General features: G+C 36.5%; 1 protein-coding gene and 1 long non-coding RNA gene across 5 annotated transcripts in view; both read right to left on the minus strand.

Annotated features, from left to right (window-relative positions):
- Positions 1 to 3,448, minus strand: part of slc34a1a (solute carrier family 34 member 1a) — a 24,734-nt gene extending 21,286 nt beyond the window's left edge. For 2 of the 3 annotated variants that reach the window (XR_012390119.1, XM_002664258.8), the window contains exon 1: positions 3,391 to 3,448. The gene's annotated coding sequence lies outside the window, so the exon portion shown is untranslated. The remainder of the gene's footprint in view (positions 1 to 3,390) is intronic. The other variant, XM_073922430.1, reaches the window with a different exon arrangement.
- A 3,734-nt stretch (positions 3,449 to 7,182) lies between these two features.
- si:ch73-302a4.4 lies at positions 7,183 to 13,288 on the minus strand. 2 transcript variants are annotated; one of them, XR_012390120.1, is made up of 6 exons: positions 13,259 to 13,288; positions 10,067 to 10,113; positions 9,801 to 9,872; positions 9,452 to 9,508; positions 8,648 to 8,772; positions 7,183 to 7,290 (listed from the first exon to the last, which is right to left on the minus strand). It is a non-coding gene; the product is annotated as a si:ch73-302a4.4 (long non-coding RNA). The 2 variants fall into 2 exon arrangements; XR_224488.6 differs by lacking the exon at positions 7,183 to 7,290 and having other exon boundaries at positions 8,525 to 8,772.
- Between the last annotated feature and the right edge of the window lie 2,828 nt (positions 13,289 to 16,116).

Raw genomic sequence — 16,116 nt, forward strand, 5'->3', positions numbered from 1 at the left:
AACAAATTTAAAGCACAACTAAATCAAAGAGCACCAATTTTTGACTTTCATTCATTTTACCTAAAGCACTGCGTCACTAAAAATCAAGCACGAAAGTCCATACTGAGGTTGAGTTTCCCTGCCCTTAAACGTATTATTTAAGATGAATCAAAGCTTAAACACAGTCCACACATTTGCAGCAAACACGTGATGATAAGATCAACAACACCATTTCGTTCTCAGTTCTGCCGCTGAATGAGTTGCATTAGGAGCCGGTGCTCTCACACTGACCTGCTTTTGTATAAATGGAGCCGCGTGGCATTAAAATCTCACCCTTATCAGCACAAGAGCACAGCAAGACATTAAACAGCAAGATGGCTTGTGCGATGGCATTCTGAGCACTGGACCGGGCTCTCCATTGTGCCCCAGAGAGCCAAATATGCTTTTATTGAGCGCCGGTGTGAATGCAGGCCTGCCACAACACTCACACACTCAATCAGGAATACGTGCACTGAACAATAAGAGTCCCGAAAACATCTCAGTGCTTCAGACTGGTGTGAAATGACATCAAAACATGTACAAATATGCTGTGAAGACACGATATGGCTTATTCCAGAACTGCAGGAACATTTAAAACATTCATTTTTCATCAATTAGAATGGTAAACAACAAATGTGTAATTTGGAGTGAACTGAATAAAACCAGATAAAAGCTGTGTAAAAGCAAGCACCGTCAGTAGCAGCAGGCTAGTGCAGAAACTCCATTGAAAATACTGGAACAATGGAGTTTAATGCAACAACTCTTGGACCCTCTTTAAATAGCATATCAATCGGGCAGCAGTGAAGATCACTTATTTTTTTTAAAAACAGACCTTAAACGCAACGATTTTGTAAGGGCGTAGAGTTTACCGGAATCACTTGAACTGGGTTATTGCAAATTAAAAGCCCTTCTGCATATATACGCTATATCAGAGTTGATAGTAACAAAGTAACTGGTGCTATTATTCAAAGGTTTTTGCATTTAAAAAAATTATAGTTTTATATATATATAGAAAATATAAAATATTCACAATAGAATTACACATACACTGACAAGATTTTAGTTAAGGGTTTACTTTGGAAAATGTTTCATGCAGAAATTGCCAGTAAATGTTACTATGATTACAAAGAAACAGACACATTCCCAGCATATCTCAATCCCAGAACATTCCCAAAACCTGCAACGTCCTTGGAAAGTTACTTTTTTTAGTAACAAAAATATTATTATTCACGTTTGATTTATTACATAACCAAATTTATAGCCATACAGTATTTCCCATGAGCCTACAATTCGGTTATTTTGGAAATCAAACATGAGACTATTTCATTCACTATTTAATGTCTTCTGGTAAAATATTCCCCAATAATCTTCATTTTAATCTTGACAAAACGTGTACAGTAGAGCAGACAAAAACAATTTGCAGGCAAAATCCAGTCATTTGGAACCTTCTTAAACTGTCGTGTTTTAATATACTGAATAATTAATAAAATCAGAGACATCAATGATCACAAGGATTAAATAATGACTATGATTATAAAAAACATTTTACCATTACTGAATGTCTCTGATTTCTCATGATGATTACAAAAAATAAATATATAAAACTCCTGGGACATTATTTTCTGTGTTTTGCAAGGCATACTGTAATCATCTTTGCTTTGTGTGATTGTAAATAAGTACTGTAAGGGTTGAACAATAATTTTAAGAGTTGCTTCTGGTTAGGTTAAATAAGAGATTGAACAATCTTTTTTGACATTCCTTTTTATGAATGTGTCGTGTTTTGATCTATTATTTAATTTAAAAAGTTATCAAAGAACATCAATAATCACATGGAGAATTAAATAGGTTTGAATGTTGTTTTCCAACTTCACAGAACCGTTAACTATTGTATTTTCCATGTGGGTGTAGTTTCCATTAAGCTTTATCTACTTAAAATACGCTGATTTACTATATTTACGTCAAATAATCTTGTTTACAGTGTAAACTACAATCGACAGAAGAAAAAAAACACATTTTAGTCACTAAATTTTAAGCGCGAAATCCAGTCATCCTAGTCAGTAGTTTGGCGCGAAAGTTTCCCGGCCGCTCAGACTTCTGTTGATCAAGATAAATCAATCAATGACTGTAAAAAATATGGACGACGCGACAGCCCTTTTTCCCATTGAACGCCTTGAGGGCAAAACGCCTGCTTGACGGGCACAAACTGTCGCAAAAGACTGCTGAAATTGGAGCCAGACATGCGCAGAAGGACTGTCTGATGGAGCCAGAGGAGGAGCCGCGAAAATGAGCAGAGTCGAGCTTCCAATCAAACGCTTTATGTAAAATCAACTACGCCCCCCGAACTTCTCAGCATGCGTTTGCTGTCATATCAACACAAATGGATGTAATAACGTTAACAAATATGAGGGTTTTATATATTCAATCGCGCCAGCTCCAGGCCGCAGCGCACAACTTACTCGCGGCGTCGCGGGCTGATTCCGGCTCGCATGCGGCAGCGCCTGCTCGCTCGGCCGCCGCATCTGGCTCGATTGACTCGGACTGGAATCGGGCAGTGAGTCCAGGCATCCGGAGTAGGTCCAGCAGAGGTAACATTAGTCAGTCTGAGCTCTAAGAGATAAGTCTCCGGCAGGCGAGAATCTAGCCGGAACTGTGTTTTGCTATCTGGGTGGTTAGGCGTGTATCAGCAAACTAATAAAGCCCGAAAAAAGCCCTGAACTTAGCGAATAAACAGTGTTCCACCAGGATCATGTATGTCAGAAACTATAGTTTACTGCTGAACTCATTTTGTCATGGTAAAATAACACAGAAATCGAATAATAACATTTCAGTCTACTTCAGTCTCCTGCCGAAGCTCAGACGCCGCGCTTTGAGAAACTGTAAATCACAGCTGTCAATCACGATGACACGCCCAGCATTAAATTACTGCTAAAAACAAACTGTTTACAAAAATGAAGATCTGCACCTATTTCAGCACAATAACCAGTGCCTTAATCGACCAGAACTATCTTTCGGGACATTTTATTGCAAGTGTAATATTTTTTTTTATTTGGGCTCAAGTCTCCTTCATTAACACGGAGGAGGCGGGCTTTATGACTTGTACTGCAGCCAGCCCCCAGGGGGCGATCTAACGGCCGAAACCTTCACTCAAACGTAGGCTTGCGGCACACTTGAAATCAATCTTGTTTGAGAGTTATTCAATTCCTTTGTGAGCTGTGTTTCATTTATCACCGCAAAATTGAGTGTAAACTTACTGACCCGTACAATTTTACCAAAATACCGCTAAAGTGATGGCTACTTAATGTAGGAGACAGTACGCCATTGTTGATTAGCTAACAGACTGGCCTCGCCTGAAGGTAACGGTGTAAATCTTACCTTACATTTATTTAGGCTCTGGTTTGACTCCTCAGCGGCTGGGAAGGCTCTGACATCCACAATCCCCATCGTAAAGCAGGTTTATATGGGAAAAGCGTGTCAATAATGACCTTCTCTGACTAATTAACTCGCTCTCCATCAGACTTCAGTCAAAGATCATTTACTGTCAGGCCAAACGCTCGATCACTCATGCTTAAACTTATTAGTGACGTATAAGAACAGCCATATCAGAGTCAGACAGACTTCACTAAATATTACAGCAGAATAATGATAAACACTGTCTGTTTAAACTACACATTTGCAGTCTGGCCCTCACATTTTGGCGTATTTTCACTGTACAATCATGACATCTTGTGGCGAGACGCTGTGTTTTTCCCCATTAAGATGCACTTGTTTATTCCAGATGGGTATTCCTAATGTTGGAATGCTATATTTTAACATATTATTAATTTAGCAGACGCCTTTATCCTTAGAAATTAAGATACTAAAAATATATATTTTAGTAACCTAAGCACTTAAAATCGCCACAAGATCAACATGTAGATGCAACAGCTAGCATGAAAGATAATTCATAGTATATAGGCTAAATTCCAGTATCCGTGAGCCATATTTTACTGTTTAGCCTATATTATTTACATATTAGTTGTAAGAGGTTAGCTAATTCTGTGGTGTGTTGTAGTAGCTATAATATACCATATATTTTGAAGAAAACAACCGTATTGGGTCATTTGTTTATAACTGCTATTGTGTTATTGTAGCTACTATAGTCACCCCTGCTGAAAAAAAAAACAGATTAAAGCAGACTGGTTGGTTGGTTTTAGAGGGGTTTTGGCCATTTCCAGCCTGGTCTTAGCTGGTCAGGCTGAAAAATGACCAGTTAAATCCAGCTAAAACCAGCCTGGTTTAGGCTGGACATAGCTGGTTTTGGCTGGGCTCCCAGCCTGGCTAGGCTGGTCAAGCTGGTTTTAGCTGGTCATCTTCAAGCCTAAGGCCAGGCTAGAAATGCCTGGGAACCAGCCTGGGAATGGCCAAAACCCCTCTAAAACCAGCCTGGTCAACCAGCTAAAACCAACCAACCAGTCTAGGCTGGTTTAAGCTGTTTATTTTCAGTAGGGACAACATATTAATTCAAGTTCAAATGACTAATGACATATTAATTCAATGTACTAATTACAACAACAGGTTCATTTAAGCCCTTTAGTTTGGTTTACTGTGTAAACCAAATACTCTACTGCGTTTACTATTAATTACTATAGATTTTCATTTGGGACGTCTTAGTTAGCTTAGAAATATGTGAAAAATGTGAACATTTAAGTTAAAAAGTTTAAGTAAAATGCCAATATATTGGCATTGAAACAAATATAATTGTTTTATTTTTTTATATTATTATAATGTATTTTACTGTACTGTATTTGATAACATTAAAATATCAGAGTTATTTCACCAAATAATGATTTCTCATCTCAAATAACTAAATAATACAAACAGTATTGTGTTGACTAAAAATAAAACTAGATAATAATCTGAAAAATATGGCACGCTTATTGTTTTTGTATGCACACAAAAAATGCTCTCATTCACAATATTGTTAATTAATATTGGGAAGAAGTGCCATCGGAATATTAATTATTTAAATTAAATAACTCCAGTGTAAAAGTCACTTTACTCCAGTAAAATCCAGTTAAAATGTAGACACCCCAGTTTTACATTAGTCCTTAAAGTTTCAGTTTTTGTCATATTTATTTATTATAATGTTCTTTACATTTCTTTTTTAAATTTTGTAATTTGTTTTATTTAAAACCCATCTGTTAAAGTTTACATTTTATTTAAATTTTAAATTAATTAAATTATTTTCCTGTTTGACATTTTTAGTGTTTATTTTGCCTTATTTTAAGCTATTTTAATATATCAAGACTAAAATGAGAACTAGATCAGGGGTTCCCAAACTTTTCAAACTGTGACCCCTAAAATAACAATGCCAGGGACTCACGACCCCTGTGAGAACTTCTGTGGTTTTATATTATGGATGGTGCACTGTATTATGTCCCTGATAGTGGCGAGACCACCCAATGAACAGTCGGTCGGTGAGTAAATGAATATAATAAATAAAAATACAAAGGCCTATGCCTATGCGTATAGACATATGATGTAATGCTGTACAGCACAGGTCTCTAAGTCAATTCCTGGAGCACCGCAGCTCTGCTTTTCTTCAACCCCAACTAAACACAGCTAATACAACTAATTAAGGGGTTTAAGACTCTTCTGAATGTTCATTTTAGGTTGAAGTGTCATGCTAACATATGCGTAGGAGTGATGTCAGTAAAGATGAGCTCATACTGGAGCAGCAGTGATCATCTGTCTGTCGCGTGTGTGTGTGTGTCTGATTAATGAATGTCTGAGTCTGTGGATTCAGCAGTCCTGCAGCATCACAAACCTGCTCACCTCTGACAAACATTAAACACACACACACACACACACACACACACACACACACACACACACATAAACGTACTCATACACACGCACTGCACATGAACTAATGATGCTCAAACATGAATATACTCAAACACACACACACACACACACACACACTACACAAACACACTACACATAAAAATACTGTCTCTCTCAATCACACACAAACATACTCACACACACTAACCCTTGAACACACTCTCAAACATATTCATATGCATACACACACACACACACACACACACACACAACAGACACACAAACTTTACATGAACAAACTCATACGCACACCCATTCACATTCTTTGCACACAAACATACACACACACACACACACACACACACACACACACACACACACACACACACACACACAAACATACTCATCCACACATACACTAACCCTTGAACACACTCTCAAACATATTCATACACTCATACACAGACACAAACACACACACACAAATTACACATGAACATACTCGTACACACACCCATTCACATACTTTACACAAACACACACACACTACACATGAACACACTCACAAACATAATCACACACAGACACATTTATAATCACATAATCACACACACACACACACATTTATAATCACATAATCACACACACACACATTTATAATCACACACACACACACACACACATTTATACACATAAACATACTTTCACACTCACACACTACATATGAACACACTCACAAACATATTCATACGCACACACACTCACACACAAACATACTTATACACACACACACACACACACATAAACACATTCATGCACATAAACATACTCATACACTAGACATGAACACACTTACAAACATATTCATACACACACCCGTACATGCACACCACACATAAACATACTCATATAGATACACATACACATGAACATACTCATAACACACACACACACACTTTGTTTGTGTTGTTTAGGCATATCAAATGTAAGCGAGGAGAAATGATGAGCAGAACTGAACAACTGCAGATATTAAAGGCACAGTGTGTATTTCCTCCACTAGAGGGCGAGGATTCACAACAAACAAATGCTGGATATATTTTAGCCCAATAACTGCTCAACAACCCCTAATCATTGGGTTTAAAATGTGTAATTTAGATAATTAACCCAATGGTGAATTTGTCCATGTTTGACCCAACATTGGGTTTGAGTGTTGTTTGAGTGTAGTCTAGAGAGCGACTGCTGTATTTACTCACTCCTGGCTGGACTTTAGACTGACGAGAGGTTAACGCTATTAGTAATTAGCAATATTAGCGATGATTAATAGTGAACTAGACTTACACAACAGCCTGAGCTGAGTCACACAGTGCGATGATGCTGATGCAGATAATAAATCAACCAACAACAGATCCACACCATCAGCCTAAAACACACTAAACTAACCAAATACTGTAAACACAAGGAGCAAAATAAGAAAATTAATAGAAAAGAGTTCAGAAAAGACCAAAGAGAATCAGAATTGTGTTAAAGCATGTTAATTATATCATATCACATAATCATATTTATATATTCATACTATAATTAGTGCTGGGCAAAGATGAATCTTGATTAATCGCATTCAAAACAAGCAGATTGTTTCGACATGAGATACATACGTTTATTCTATGTAGACACGTACATAAAAACAAAAATACAAATCTTACACAGATATTTAAACTTATATATATGGTTGAAGTGAGAATTATTAGCCCCCCTTAATTATTAGCGCCCCTGTTTATTTTTTTTTTTTTTCCCAATGTCTGTTTAATGGAGGGAAGATTGTTTCAGCACATTTCTAAGCATAATAGTTTTAAAAACCTATTTCTAATAACTGATTTAATTTATCTTTGTCATGATGACAGTAAATAATATTTTACTTGATATTTTTCAAGACACTAATATACAGCTTAAAGTGACATTTAAAGGCTTCACTAGGTTATTAAGGTGAACTAGGCAAATAATTTAGTCCCAAAAATAGTTTTAAAAAATTCAAAACTGCTTTTATTCTAGCCAAAATAAAACAAATAAGACTTTTTCTAGAAGAAAAAATATTATCAGACATACTGTGAAAATTTCCTTGCTCTGTCAATCATCGTTTGGGAAATTTTTAAAAAAGAAAAAAAATTAAAAGGGGGCTAATAATTCTGACTTCAGCTATATATATATATATATATATATATATATATAATATTTCGTTAAATGTATAGTTTTAAAATTGAAATGACAAATAACAGAAAAATAAGGCCCAATCCCAATTCGTTTTATGTAGCCCTACCCCTTACCCTTGAAACCGAGTGTGAATGGCTTCAAGATTTACCCCTAAAAAATAGAACAGCACTACAGCCCCTGCACACGTCATCGCCATCTCTTAATTCATATGAGATCAGACCATTCATCACGGCTGGCGTAGTGATTCCAGCAGCGTTATTTTGGTGTTTATCTTCAGGAAATCACTGAAGGCATATATTATATTCTCATAACGATCTGAACTGTGCCTTTGCAGTGGCCATATTCATCAATGTGCATTAACGATATAGCAGACACTGTAAAAACTCCATCACAGTCACTAGACTTTTCTGACAGGGTGTTGGAGTGTCATTGAGTGACGGTGTGTTGCGAGACTGCTGTACAGGAGCTATTATTAGGGATTATAGATGGCCAACTTTGGCATGTGTTTATTTTAGCATTTTATTTTTTAACAGCATGACAGTAAAACACGAACGCGGTTATGAAGGTTTTAAAACATGTAAACCATGAGAAAACCAACCTTGCTTTTAAAAACTAATGTGTGTGTGTGTGTGTGTGAGAGAGAGAGAGAAGCACAGATGAACATCAGCATCACTTCAGCTCTTCTGTGGAGGATGCAGGAGTCACGGTGTCTTCTGCTCCCTCCTGAAAACAAACAAACAAACAAACAAAAACTCAGAAAATTTAACCCTTTATATCATGCTGGACACATTTCTCAATCAGTTCTATATCTGCAATGTTTAAGAGTCAGTTTCACTTGCTTTATTGGACTAATTAGGAAAAAATAACTACTTACATTGTCTTAAGTGTGTATACACTGTATGTAACCAAATAAAGGCATTACAATATATACATATATACACGCAAAACTCTCTACAATCATGGGGGGGGTGGGGGGTCTCTCCAAACCACAATCAGTGTGCAGCTCCAATTGGATGATGCTCTGGCATCCACAGGACAACAGCGCCAGTGCTTCACCACACACTAGCTATAGGTGGAGTGAAGAGACCGAGATAGAGCCAATTCAGTGACACCGGGTGTAAAAACCCCTGCCCTTTACCAGAAGTGCCATGGGATTATTAATGAGCACAGAGAGTCAGGAGCTCGGTTAAATGTTTCATCTGAAAGACGGCACCCACTGACAGTATAGAGTCCCCTTCACTATACTGGGGCATTAGGACTCACACATACCACAAGTTGAGCGCCCCCTGCTGGCCTCACTAACACCACCTCCTATTTATATATATATATATATATTTCTTAAGTAAACAAAATTTATATTTGTTTACTATCATGATTGAAGGATTATCAGTTTGGCCCTCACCTTCACCTTCTCCAGCTCTGATCCTCCAGGCAGAGACTTCTGGGTAATGTGGAAGGCCTGACCAATCAAACACAGTCATTTCAGGCAAAGTTAAATGATCAGACATGAGCGCACACAAACACACACACACACACATACACACAAACACACACACACACACACACACACACACACAGACACACACACACACAGTTTTACATTTTTGTTGTCAGCAATCTGAACTAGTCTGTCCAAAGATTTTCTAAAGCAACAGAAGGAGCCAACACATGCTTTAATATTCATAATGGAAGAATTATTGATTGGTTTGTTGATGTGGAGATTATTATTATTATTATTAATCCTGCTCCACCTTTTTAGCCTGCTGGACTTCATCTGTAGACTTTGACCTGCTCTTCACTGCCTGCCTCTGAGGAGAAGTGGACTGAAACACACACGAAGAGAGAGAGTGAGTGACACACACACACACACACACACACACACACACACACACACACACACACACACACACACACACACACACACACACACACACACACACACAGATCAGTACAAAGTAATAATGTACGAGGCCACTGTCAGATGTGCAGTGTGTCGTTCAGTGTTTCTGAATCTCACCTTCTGATCCATGACTGATCTGAGTTATCACACACACTCTGATGAGCCTGCAGACACACAAACAGCTCATTACACACAACACATGGTGACCGAGAGCGTGCGTGTCTAACACTAGAGAGCACTGCAGCACACAAAAAACTATTTAAAGGACTGACAAGGGTGGCGCAGTGGGTAGCACAATCGTCAGCAAGAAGGTCGCTGGTTCGAGTCCCGGCTGGGTCAGTTGGCATTTCTGTGTGGAGTTTGCATGTTCTCCTCGCGTTGGCGTGGGTTTCCTCTGGGTGCCTCCACAGTCCAAACACATATGCTATAGGGGAATTGATTAACTAATTTGGCTGTAGTGTGTGTGTGTGTGTAACCAAATGTCCCCACAAGTATTGCAAAACCAGTAAATGTTAACCTTGTGGGGACATGTTTATTGTATCCATGAGGAAAACGGCTCATAAATCGTACAAAATGAACTATTTAAAAGATGTAAATGTGCAGACTGTTTGCGGTGAGGGTTGAGTTTGGGGGGAGAGGAAAGAATTTACAGTCTGTACAGTAGAAACATCATTACAGATATTGATATGTGTGTGTGTTTAAACTCTGAATATTGCGCAGTGATCATGAAGAGCTCAGAGTAAAACTCACTTCCAGTCCATTTAATCACACCAAGCTGACATTTATGCCCCACACACACACAGATCTGATGTGATGAGCAGTGACTGATCTTCATCTTTGAGTTAAACACTGATAGTCTCTTCAGCTCTCGAGGACAGAAACACTTTGTGGAAAATCTCTTTAAGAGGCCGCTGATGTTTCCAGGGTTTACAACGGAGGCGTGTAGCTCATAAAATACATAATAATAACAATAATAATCACAATGAAAATAATATAATAATAATAATTAATAATAATAATAATAACAACAACAACAACAACAACACCAATAATAATAATAATAATAATAATAATAATAATAATAATAATATATACAATATTAATAATACCAATATAATATTAATAATAATAACAATATAATAATAATAAAAAACAATATAATAATAATTATTATAACAATAATATAATAATAACAACAATAATAACAATAGTATAATAATACAAATAATAATAATATAATAATAATGTGAGACTGATCATAATAATCACAATGAAAATAGTAATTTATATTAAATAATATAAATTTATATTAAATAATAAATAATATTAAATTATATATTAATAAAAATAATAATAAAAATATAATAATAATGATCATAACAATGATAATAATATAATGATAATAATAATTAATAATAATAATAATAACAATAACAACAACAACAACAATGATAATATTAATAACAATAATAAAAATAATAATGACAATATAACAATAATAATTATATATATATATATATATATATATATATATATATATATATATATATATATATATATATATATATATAAATAATAATAATATTAATAATAATTATTATAACTATATAATAATAATAATAATAATAATAATAATAATAACAATAATAACAACAATATTAATAATAACAATATAATAATAAAAATAAGAATATAATAATAATAATTATAACAATAATATAATAACAACAATAACAATAGTATAATAATACAAATAATAATAATAATATAATAATAAAGTGAGACTGATAATGACAGCCAGAAGAGAGAGTAAATGTCAGATTTACTGTCCTGCCCCCATACACCATGCATTACAAACACCTCACACAAGCAGTCGTTTGTTTATTGTAATTTGATGCAAAGATGATCTAATGCATACATAAATACATACACACTCACTGGCCACATTATTAGGAATATCTGCTCATTAATGCAAATTTCCAATCAGCCAATCACACGGGAGCAGCTCACTGCATTTAGGCATGTAGACATGCTCAAGACGATCTGCTGCAGTGCAAACTGAACATCAGAATGGGGAAGAAAGGGGATTTGAGTGACTTTGAACGTGGCATGGTTGTTGCTGCCAGATGGTTATCTGACGGCAAAGGGGGTCCAACACTGTAATAGTAAGGTGTACCTAATAAAATGGTCGGTGAGTCTAAACATTCATACGTTTTGTTTTGCTTGTAAGTCTAAATATTAAAAAACTTCCAAGGATTTAAGATGCTGATGAGTGTTAAACACATCATAACAGTCTTGCGAAATGGCTCCACTGAATCTGTGGCAGCTTTAGTAATGGACAGGCAATAAGACACTGGTTAATAGTAAGAATTGGTACATTATAGTTACCATGTATGTTCTACACTTTTAAAGTCCGCATGAAGAGGAAGCTGCCACCATTGTTTTTTTCTGTATTGTAACGCAGTTCATAGATAAACATGATATTAAATGAGAAAGCAGTGGGTGTGGCTTGTTTTTTATCTACTGTGAGCTGATTGGATGTAGTAAAGTAGGTTTGTCATTCAGAAAGATGGGGAAAAGGGTTTGGGGAGAGTTATTACAACCTAACAGACTCCTCCTCCACACCATTTCTGTTTGTTGTCAAAGTGACTGACAGCTGGATGGGCGTGGTTAAGTATGTTAGCCCCGCCCAATACCTCAGACAGACCTGATCTGAGGATTTACCTGAAGACAAGGGGGGAGTGCATTTGCAGATTTCAATTAAAGCTTACAAGAGCAAACTATTTTATTTCTTAATGAGCTGCACAGATGAATTGTTCACCACAATGTGAGCTAACAAAATCAAAATGGTTAGTTTCGATTTCATGAGTACTTTTAAAGCCAAAACACCTTCGTACATCCTCAAATGTGCTGTATATACTGTATATTCTCCATCGCTGAGTCAGAGCTGCAGCACAGATTTAATAACACACACACCTTTATCTGTTCTTCACCATTAATTTTTAACACTAAACCTTCAAACACACACACACACACACACATGATCTGACACACACATTCACACATGACAGACAAACATCATCAATCAACACACAAACATCCACGGTCAAACAAGGAGCATCCGAGTGTGTTGAGTTCTGAGTGAGCAGATGAATACAAAGCAGCAGAAACACACACACACACACACACACACACACACACACACACACACACACACACACAGGAGAGCATTACAGTACATGCACACAGTGTATCCGTAATAAACCCAGTAAACACACAGAGAGAGTGAATGAACGCCGAGTCTCTTACCTTCCTCCTGTGTGAAGCTGAGAGTGAATCAATCCTCCAACACACAGCGCTGGCGCTCCATCCCTCCCTCACACACACATCATGGACCATTCACAATTACACAAACACACTCTCTCTCTCTCTCTCTCTCAAACACTACAGCTCATGATCCATTAATACTCTCTTTCTCTCTCACACACACACACACACACACACACACCATGGACCATTCACCAGGAGTTTAGCAAGCCGGAGGGGTTGGGGGGGTAACTTGTCCCCCTCAATTTTAGATACAGACCATTTAGAAACAGGTGATTAATAATAAACACAAGATTTTTTAGATCTCATTGATCTGTATATTGTGATTAATATCAGCAGGATTATTGATTATCTGCAGATTTATAATAAACACAAGTGTAGACGTGTCCAGCTGTGGGGTTTTGGAGACGTCTGCATCAGCATATGTGGATAAGAACAGGACGTGTGTTTGGAGATAACTCAGTTTGCTGACCACACTTCATTATTAGTGTTCATTTATTCCTCTGCTGGAGGTCAGAACTGAATTTTGAAGCAAATCTTTGTGGTTAACAAAGGAAATTAAATATGTGGGCTAATGGATGCCTTCAGAGAAGTGAGTTTCCATTTGCAGTGCACTTTGAAAACATCGATGTCATTTTGACCACAGCAATGACGAAAGCTGTAGGTGACCTATTATTTAAAAGCGGGATTTATGTTGCGTCTCCAAAGCTAGTAAAAACAAAAAACACAGCATACGTCAATGCTTTTCATTTCTAGTAGGTTATTTATTAAGTTTCTGTACTGTATATTAGTGGTTTTCTGAGTGAGGGTCGAAGGACAATGAAGGGGGTTCGCCTGGTGATTTACAAAAATCTATTTTTATTAAACCATAAGAATTACCATTTTATTTCTGCAGTGATTTGTAAAAGTAGATTAACAAATAAAAAATAAATAAACAATATCCTACTTAATAATAATAATCATCATCATCATTATTAAAATAGATTTTCTTCATTTCGTAATAAATAATAAATATTAAATTTAATTTCCTAATAAATCGCCTCATTTATTTATTCATATATGATATTAGAATATGTGTTAGCTTTTGTAAGTGATTTCATCTTAATTTAGAACAGAATATGTAATATTCTTAATAATATTTGTAAAGGAAACACAGGCTCTATATGTGTCGTTCACATTTATTTCAGTTCATTTGGAAAGCGAGTGCATGCTTTTACCAAAACTAATATTGGATTATTTTAAATGCGTGTAAAACAATATCATTTGCATAAATAAATGATGGGGTTCTTCTCTAATGAAGTAGTTCCTCCACCCCATTTAGAGCGTCATTATGGACGTTTTACGTTGTAACTAACGTGGTTCAGATGATGATCTGCGACAGAGAAACGACAGGTTTTGGGAAACACTCGTCACTACATCGTTCTTTTCCCAAACGATGCATCGTACTATGATAGTTCAGCTGCGAGCTACGTTGTTCTTTGGGAAACGCACCCCAGTGCAGCACACATGGGTTAAATGCCTCCGCGGACGGACTCTGCGGACGTTTGTTGCCATTTCTGCTGAGAATTTTGGTAAAAATCTTCAAATTTCTGCAGAATCATTTCGAGAGTATCATTGTTGCAATCTACAACCAGAGATTACTGGTGAACACCCTCTTTCGCATGAACTACAAATCCACCGTGTTATGGACTACATGTTCAGTCATGCAGCACACACACACACACACCTGCTCCAAGTCTCCTCTGATTAGACCTTCACAGCTGAAGCTGCTCACAGACTAATGGACTATACGAGAACCTCTCACACACACAGTTTTTGCTGAGTCTTGTCTACTGTTTTTAGTGACACTACGTGATTTTTCTTTGTCTTGTTTTTGATCCTCGCCTTGTTTACTTGTTTAATCCTGTTTGCTTATGTCACCATCACCAGCGATCTACATCCAGAGATACACCTCCCTTTCACATGAACTACAAATCCACCATGTTATGGACTACATATTCCAACCCAGTCTCACAGAAATTCGTAACTTTTTGATTTAGTGGCTAATTCGTATGAATTCGTACGATCTAATTTGTACAATTTAGTACGACTTGCTTATCCCGCAATGACGGTTGGGTTTAGGGGTGGGTTGGGTGCCACGCCTCCTTTTTATAATCATACAATTTCGTAAAACTGAACTCATTATGGACTATATATTCCAACCCAATCAACAAATTCGTACGAATTAGCCACTAAACTGGCAAAACGTAAAATACTTATGTTTCCTCGTGAGATCAGGCTGCATATTCAGTCATGCAGCGCACACACACCCGCTCCAAGTCTCCTCTATGTAGTCTGTGAGCAGCTTCAGCTGTGAAAGTCTAATCAGAGGACACTTGAAGCAGGTGTGTGTGTGTGTGTGCTGCATGACTGAACATGTAGTCCATAACATGGATTTGTAGTTCATGTGAAAGGGACTGTTTACCTGCGATCTCTGGTTGTAGATTGCTGGTGATCGTGACAACCCTAACTAAAACCTTAATATGTGAATTAAAAAATAATCTTTTAAACTTTTATTTAACGTTTAAAATTCAAATCCAATTAGATCCACTTTATTTGGAAAACAAAGCAAGTCTCTCATATAATATCTCTACTAAAAGACAGATAATATTACTGTACAAACTGCATTGACAATAAATCAGATGAACATTTTCATATTAGTCAATAATATTACTGAAATTAATTTAAAACTGAATAAATATAGATTTACACACATTTACTCGAGTAAATAAGCAAAAATAATGATGGGCTAAAAATCTGCGTCCCTACTCGCAGGGTTGATTTGACTTTTGGGCAACGAA

The sequence above is a fragment of the Danio rerio genome, chromosome 14 (genome assembly GCF_049306965.1).
Source record: "Danio rerio strain Tuebingen ecotype United States chromosome 14, GRCz12tu, whole genome shotgun sequence".
NCBI classification, from domain to species: Eukaryota; Metazoa; Chordata; class Actinopteri; order Cypriniformes; family Danionidae; genus Danio; species Danio rerio.